Genomic DNA, 7,015 nt, shown 5'->3' with positions numbered 1-7,015 from the left:
GGGAGCCCTGTCTGGCCCTGTTTGAGGCGAAGGACACAGCCGCCGACCCGCCGTCACCAGGTCAGAGGGTGGGCTGTGGTTGATTGCTACGGGCCTGGTTTCTCGCAGCTGCTGGGCCCGAGGGAGTTCACGGACTGCCTGTGGGCTTTCCCGGGGACATAAGTTCTGGAAAACACCGCCTCATCACAGTGGATCCTGAAACTGCTTTCTGAAACTGATACTTGTGGTGGGTGCTTTCTCCACGTTCAACTTTGCCAGCGCACCTGGCAGCTCGTTATAGGCCAGACCCTTTGCACTTGCGTACCACCAGGCTCCCACGCAGGAATCTGTTGTAGCCATGGAAGAGATCCCAGTGTTGAGTCAAACTTGCTTCAGCATTATGTCTGTATGAACAGAGCATAGCCCCTTTATATTTTATTTCTTTTTGCATTTATTAGTATGGTGACACAAGATCGTATTTTGGAGTTTCTGTGTATGAACAGCTACTGTGGAAGCATGACAGGAGGCTCCCAAATCACAGGCCAAATTAGTAACATATTAACAGCCTTGAGTCCATCCAGCATGGTAGGGTCTTCCAATGCCAGCCATGAGCTAGTAAAGAGTGAAAACCGGGCAAATACAAGATGATGTGATGCTACAATTGCATCCCAACCAATGCATCATGTATGTATAATTTTTGCACTTATAGGTTGAGATTTACATCACCAAATCAGCATGTCTACGTCGAATTGAGATGCCTGTACATGAAAGAAGCACATTTGGACCCAATTTATTCCTCACTAGAACAGGATCAGGGGAGTTGGTTGTTTTTGTAAGCCTAAAAAAACCTGTGTGCTTCCCTCCAAATACCAGGTGTGAGCTTCACTGATTATAAAATGAGAGGAAAATGCTGGATCCTGGCATTTGCCAGGCATTACTGCTTTCCTTCTCTAGTAGAAAAAATAGGAAGAGTGTGCTTCACTTAATTTTGAGACCTCCTGTATACAGTTTTCACCTGAAAATAGTTAATACAGATCTACAGTAATATATATTAAGTATTATGACAATATATCTTTTTATAATAATGTTCTCAGCTGAATAATACCTCACTTGATATGAAAGCAAAATTACTTCTTTTCTTGTTTAAAGCTCAAATAAGACACATTCAGAATTCAGGCAATTTTCTATTTGATTCAATAGGATTTTTAATAAATATTTATCATTGCATATGTCAATTACTCACCCAAGGTCTTGCTTTGCTAATCAACCTCAAAGTAGAGGGCAAGAGCATCCACTTGCTTTGTTTCTGTGGAGTTGTCAGTGCTAGGAAGAAATAATCTTCAGTTCAAGGCAAAACTGCCTTGCAAGTGTACTGTAGAAAACCTGACCACTGAAGACAGTGATAATTTTATATAATCAGTTTATACAGAAAATTAGGATTTCACCTGCTGGTTTTCCTCAAGCTAGGTGAGAGTAAGGGCTTGTTCTTTGTAACACTATCTTAAAATAGAGCTATATATAGCATAAACCTACATATAGCTATATAAACAAGTGTAATAAATTACGTTCTTCGTGTATGTGTTTATAGATAAACAATCAGCTAAAGAACTTTTTTTTAATCTTAAACTTCTGCTTGGATCTATGTGAAGCTTCATGGTTAGAAGACACACAAACCATCTCAGGTGTTGCTAATCAAACTCTGAAGGCCTGCAAAGAGGAATGCTAGGTAAGTATTTTTTTAACTACATTAATTAGGATTTTCTGGAAATACATCTGTTTAAACTTTAGAACATGAAAATAGTGAAATGTGAATTGAAAAGGAAAAAGAGCCTCATTGAAATAGTGTATGTCACCTCCTTAGAACTTTTGTTGGTCTGCTGGCTCTGTGAAATCTTCCATCTAAGATTCTGCAGAAGTCTGACATTTCATAACTAGTTAATTTTTCCTTAAGAGAACCCTAAATTAAAGTATAATAGTGTGGTTCCTACAAGAAAACAGCTTCCTTATACGCTTCTCTGTTTGTACAAATAAAATAAGTCATCATTTGAGTTTTTAAATTGTCATTTATGAAAGGATTCAACTGGTATGTAGCTGGACTTAGTAATTCAAAATGTTAAGCCTATCCTGCATACTGATAAATCAGAGAAGCCATTGGTGATGGAGACTGACAGGAAGTGTCTCAAACACACAGATACATGTTAAGGAAAAGAATTAGCTATACCAACACCAGATGTTAGTCTCTTGGTGTCAGAATTGCATTGGCATTAGAGAAAACAAAAAGGTGACAGCACCATCTACAGTTGAGAGTTAGGAAGGGTATCAGAGGACTGCTGTCCTGACTTACGGGAAAAATATCCTTGAAATTACTTAATGCTAACACAGTCGTACACATGCCTTGTAAAAAGCCAAATTTGGAAATATGCACAAGTTTTGAAAATTGTAATACAGTTTTCTTTTGAGTGGTCGTTGAGGTTGACTCGTTTGGAACTTATTTTTGCAGGTAGCTTTATTTTACTGGATGTCTTGTAGCAGTTTCGTTGTTGTATGAGTTGAAAATCTGACACAGATGCAAAAAACATTAAAACTTTTGGAATAATGAACAATAGTTTCAGTCTCTTGATACTGAAAAATTTAGTATCTGCCACTGTTTGGAGTGGGAATACTGCCAGTGGAGGTCTAGTTTTATGAGAGAAGTTTGGTTTAATAATCAGCATTTTTTTGTTTGCTTTACATAGGAGACCAGCTTTTGTGTATATGATTTCATCTTGCTCTACTGGGTTGAAAAAATGCTATAAAATATTAATAGAAGCATAAATTATTTTTATTTTGCTGGGAATACATAATTGAAACATCATTTTTTATAATCTGCTATTAGGAACTGGAATTTTGTTAAGATGTTGGGCTTATTCTCTTTACATCAAAGTAACTCATTTTGATCCCACTGAATTTAAGGAAATTAAAATAAATACCAAAATAACACTATGCTGTGAATTGCTGTGATTACAAAAAAATTGGGCTTACTTGGAAGGCTCTGAAAATTGTGGAAGTCTGTGGTGCTGGAGGAGTGGCTCAAGTGTTTGGTGTTAACCAAGTAGCCCATGGTTTATTACAGCTGCGTAATTAACTGCTGCCTGGTAATAAGCAAGGCAGCTGGTGATCTGGGCAAGTAATGGAAGGATTCATGTGAGGTAGGTATAAAATGAAGAGTGGTATAAACCCACAACCACAACAATGACTTAGCAAGAAGCACACACAGACACAAAGTAATCCCTTTTGGAAGCTACAAAAGAGCTTTTATGGAGACGGGAGAATCTTGTATGCTCGGCCCCTGCCATACATTGCCTGGCTAGATTTGGAGACCTAATTATTCCAGTGGTGTGCTAGGCCTTGTCTCACTAAAACCAGTATGGAAGGTGTCCTGCATTAACCTACATGCAAAACTGGGACCTAGTGTTACACTGGGGATTTAGGTCTTGCTGGGAGAGCAAATGTCCTCATCTGAAGTGTCACTTGTTTGAAACATTAGAAACTTTATGGATGCAAGATCAGGGGAAGAGGGCGCTTGCTTTTTGTGTGTGTTATGCTTGAAGAGTTTGTCAGTATTTGGAGAGCTGATACACTGAGTGAAAACACTAATAATAAACCAATTATTAGTGTTTTAATTTCTGAAATGATTTTGTGTTTTGGCTAACTTAAGATAGTGAGATTTATCTAGTGGAATCAAACACTGTATATTTTATGTATCTGGTATGTACCTATACGGCATGCATTATGCCCAATGACAGGATTCTGAGTAATTCTTTGAGGACAGAAACATGAGGTCTTTTTGCCCACTTGCCCACAGGACTATAGATAAATATAGATAAAATGTTCTTAAGTGGGCTGAGAACTACAAAATCTGTTCTAGCTACGTATTACACTAATGAGTTTTGGGACCACTGCAATACTGTCTTGTTGCATGAAACTGTGTGTGGGAAATCTTAAAAGTTATAAAACATTTATTTGAACTTTATTGAAAAATACAAGGTTTTGCTTGCACTGAATCAGTCTTTGAGAGAAAGAGGCATTGGAATAAATTACCTTTTAATAGAGATGATTTAGGGATTCTTTTGGGATTCTTTTTCTTTGGTTTTGTTTTTTCAATATTGTCATTATAAAACCTCAAGAAAAAAAGCAGAGACTTGTTTGCAGTATTTTGTCTCACTGACTATTCTAGTTTTTGTTCTTCAAATACTATTCTGAGTCAATACTGAATATACCTTATCATACCTGGTTTACATATACAAATGAGTTCACACTTTTCTATATGTTTTACAATGCTGTTATTTCTGATACAGAATATTAACTTTGTGTTCACAACAGAAGCTAAAAACAAATCTTGAATCTTTGCAGGATTCCTGTGAATCACAAATTTTCACATTACTGTTAACAGTTCACATAATTTAAAATTCCCTGTACTCTGGTTTTTTCCCTAGCCATTTCTCATTTATTTCTAGTAACTGCAATGGAAAGCATTTTCTTGTCTCTTTTAATTCACGAAATGCAAACCAGATAGCTTTTCATTGCTTTGGCAGCTAAGGAATGCCATTAACTGTTGAAACAAAGTTTACCTTTTAACCTTTCTAAGTTGACACCCACCACAAATCTACTCTGTAAAAAGGACTACAGAATTTTGCAGTCTGTTGACAGGTCAAGGGATCCAACCAGCTTTTCAAAACTAAATTTAGACTATGTTTGACAGTTGTTCTACTGCATTTTTTTTCCTGTCTGTCTCCACCTACTTTCCTGAGCAGATTCGTTAAGATGCTGCTCTTCAGTGCTTTGCTTGTACTGATGGGAATTCTTGACTGGTTATGGAGTTTTTACAAATTCTTGTGGGTTTTTTATAATTTCTTGAAGGAATTGAGGCTGTGTGGTTGTGCCCTTTGCCTTTGCCCAAAGCCTTGGGCAAATTTGAGCCAAACATGAAAAAGCAGTCTTTGAACTTTATTTATTTATTTATTTTAAAAAAATAAGTGAATAGCTGGGTAAAGAAACCCCGACTGAGTGCTTCTCACTACACAGCAGCAGACAGAACTCACCTAAGAACCTTGTATTATGTTCCAGCTGGTTGGGTATTTTGTAGGAGAGCATTCACAAGGAGACAGAAGGTAGTACTACTTCCCTTCCTTTAGATTAATAATAATACAGTGCAGAAGAACTTTAATGAAATGAGTAGAAGAATATAAATAGTAAAAGGCTACAGATGTACAAGAAAAAATTTAAAATGTCTTCAACACATGAAAAATCATTCCCAGTGTAAGTATTTTAGGTAAGCTTACTCTTACATTAAGCTAAAGGATGACAAACAGCACACTTGGATTGGTTTTTTATTTTTACCCCCCTACAAAGCAGGAGCAATACACAGGAAACTGTTCCATACCTCCTTACCTCTAATCTTGGGTATCCTTTAATCAGAGAGACAGTTGCTCACCTGAACTGCAGGTGACTTTATTGGATGAACTATTTTCTTCTTATTCCAAATTCGTATTTGTAAGCTGTGCAACATGTACCTACAATTTCAGTTACAGTGGGGTAGCAAGTTGGCTTGGAATTACCATGATTGCTGCAGGTAGCTTCCTGAATGTTAAACAGTAGAAGTGAGTTCTAAGGGGAGTTGGGTTTTTTCCTTAACCAAGTACTATTGTGTTTGCAATCTTACAGAAAATAAACCTAATTATCTACCTTGAAAAGTGGAGGGGCTTGGCTGTGTGGGACAAAGATGCTGTTGATTAACAGCTGAAAAATATGTATAGCATTACAAGTAAAATAATGTGGACCTGACTGCTCATGCTCTCCTGTCCAATTAACTTTCTCAGCATAGTTAGAGATTTCTGGGGAAACAAAAAAAATCAGCTACTGTTGGGGAAACAGTTCAGAAATATACAGGTTGTGAGCAATCCTAACTTACTTCAGCTAAGGCTACAGTGGGTTAATGGTTATTGAGGCCTAGTTGCAGGTTTCTAAAAATGAGCTAATGGGAAAGAGATAGCTTAATTGGCAACAGAAGAGAAAATAATTATGTGAGAAGAGTGGTTCTGTGAGAATGGTATGTGTAATTGGAATACAAAGCCACCTGCATGATAAGATGGTGTAAACAAGGCTTCTCTATATAAGTGAGTGCAAGTTGTTAATAAACGATTTCATACGATCATATTGATGTGCACATGGAATCCTTAAGCCTCCGCAGACTGTTTTCCCACATCTTTGAATCTATGAGCTGTTATAAAGTACACTGATAGTATGGCTTGGGACTTAAGGAATATTTTAATTAATCATCCATACCTTCTTACTGGCTGCTTCAGATGTGTATCAGGTGTTTGATACACAATTGTACATAAATCATGGATTCTTCCTTTTTTTTTTTGTTTTGCCTTTGTTTCAGAAAGCCTCACATACTAGGCTAGGCCAATCCAAAGGAGCCTTCCTGAGCAAAATGGATTCTGGTAACCATCCTTGTTGCCAAAAGCTGGTTTTGGAGAGCTAAAAATCTTGTGAAGCTGCAGCTTGTTCAGGAGCAAGGCAGGTAAACTGCAAAATAATATAAGACTTGACTTGAATTCTATAGATAAGATTTTATAGTGACTTAAAAATTATTTATGTACTATTATAATATATAGTGGCATTGTATTAGCGTGAAACCTGACCTGTAGTTTTCAACTTTCCCCTTCAATCGTGCCCCATTTTTTTACTCTGTCTTGCTTACAGCCACATAAAAAAGGCAAAAAAGCCAAAAGAATCACAACTTTAAGTAGACTGTAATGGCAATTTGGCCATGGAGTTGTTTGCATAGTCACCCTATGTAAGTTCAGCATGCAGACAGAAGTACACTTAGAAAGCTGTTTTAAGCTTCTGTCAGTGTAAATGGAGGTGGTGTTCTTTGATCCAGTTTCATGTCAGTACTGTCGTTGCAGTTTTTCTCTATTGCTCTTTAGAATTTGTGGGAAAGTAATTTAAAAAAAAAATAGTACATCAAGAGACTTCTATGTGCGCTAAG

At 37.1% G+C, this 7,015-nt stretch overlaps 1 long non-coding RNA gene across 1 annotated transcript; it reads left to right on the top strand.

The window, feature by feature from the left end:
* Positions 1-6,527, top strand: LOC115600409. Its single transcript, XR_003988941.1, has 3 exons — positions 1-226; positions 1,629-1,705; positions 6,404-6,527. It is a non-coding gene; the product is annotated as an uncharacterized LOC115600409 (long non-coding RNA).
* The last annotated feature ends 488 nt before the right edge of the window (positions 6,528-7,015 follow it).

The sequence above is a fragment of the Calypte anna genome, chromosome 1, assembly GCF_003957555.1.
Source record: "Calypte anna isolate BGI_N300 chromosome 1, bCalAnn1_v1.p, whole genome shotgun sequence".
NCBI lineage: Eukaryota > Metazoa > Chordata > Aves > Apodiformes > Trochilidae > Calypte > Calypte anna.
The sequence above is the reverse complement of the archived record's forward strand: the minus strand, read 5'-3'. Positions and strand labels throughout refer to the sequence as shown.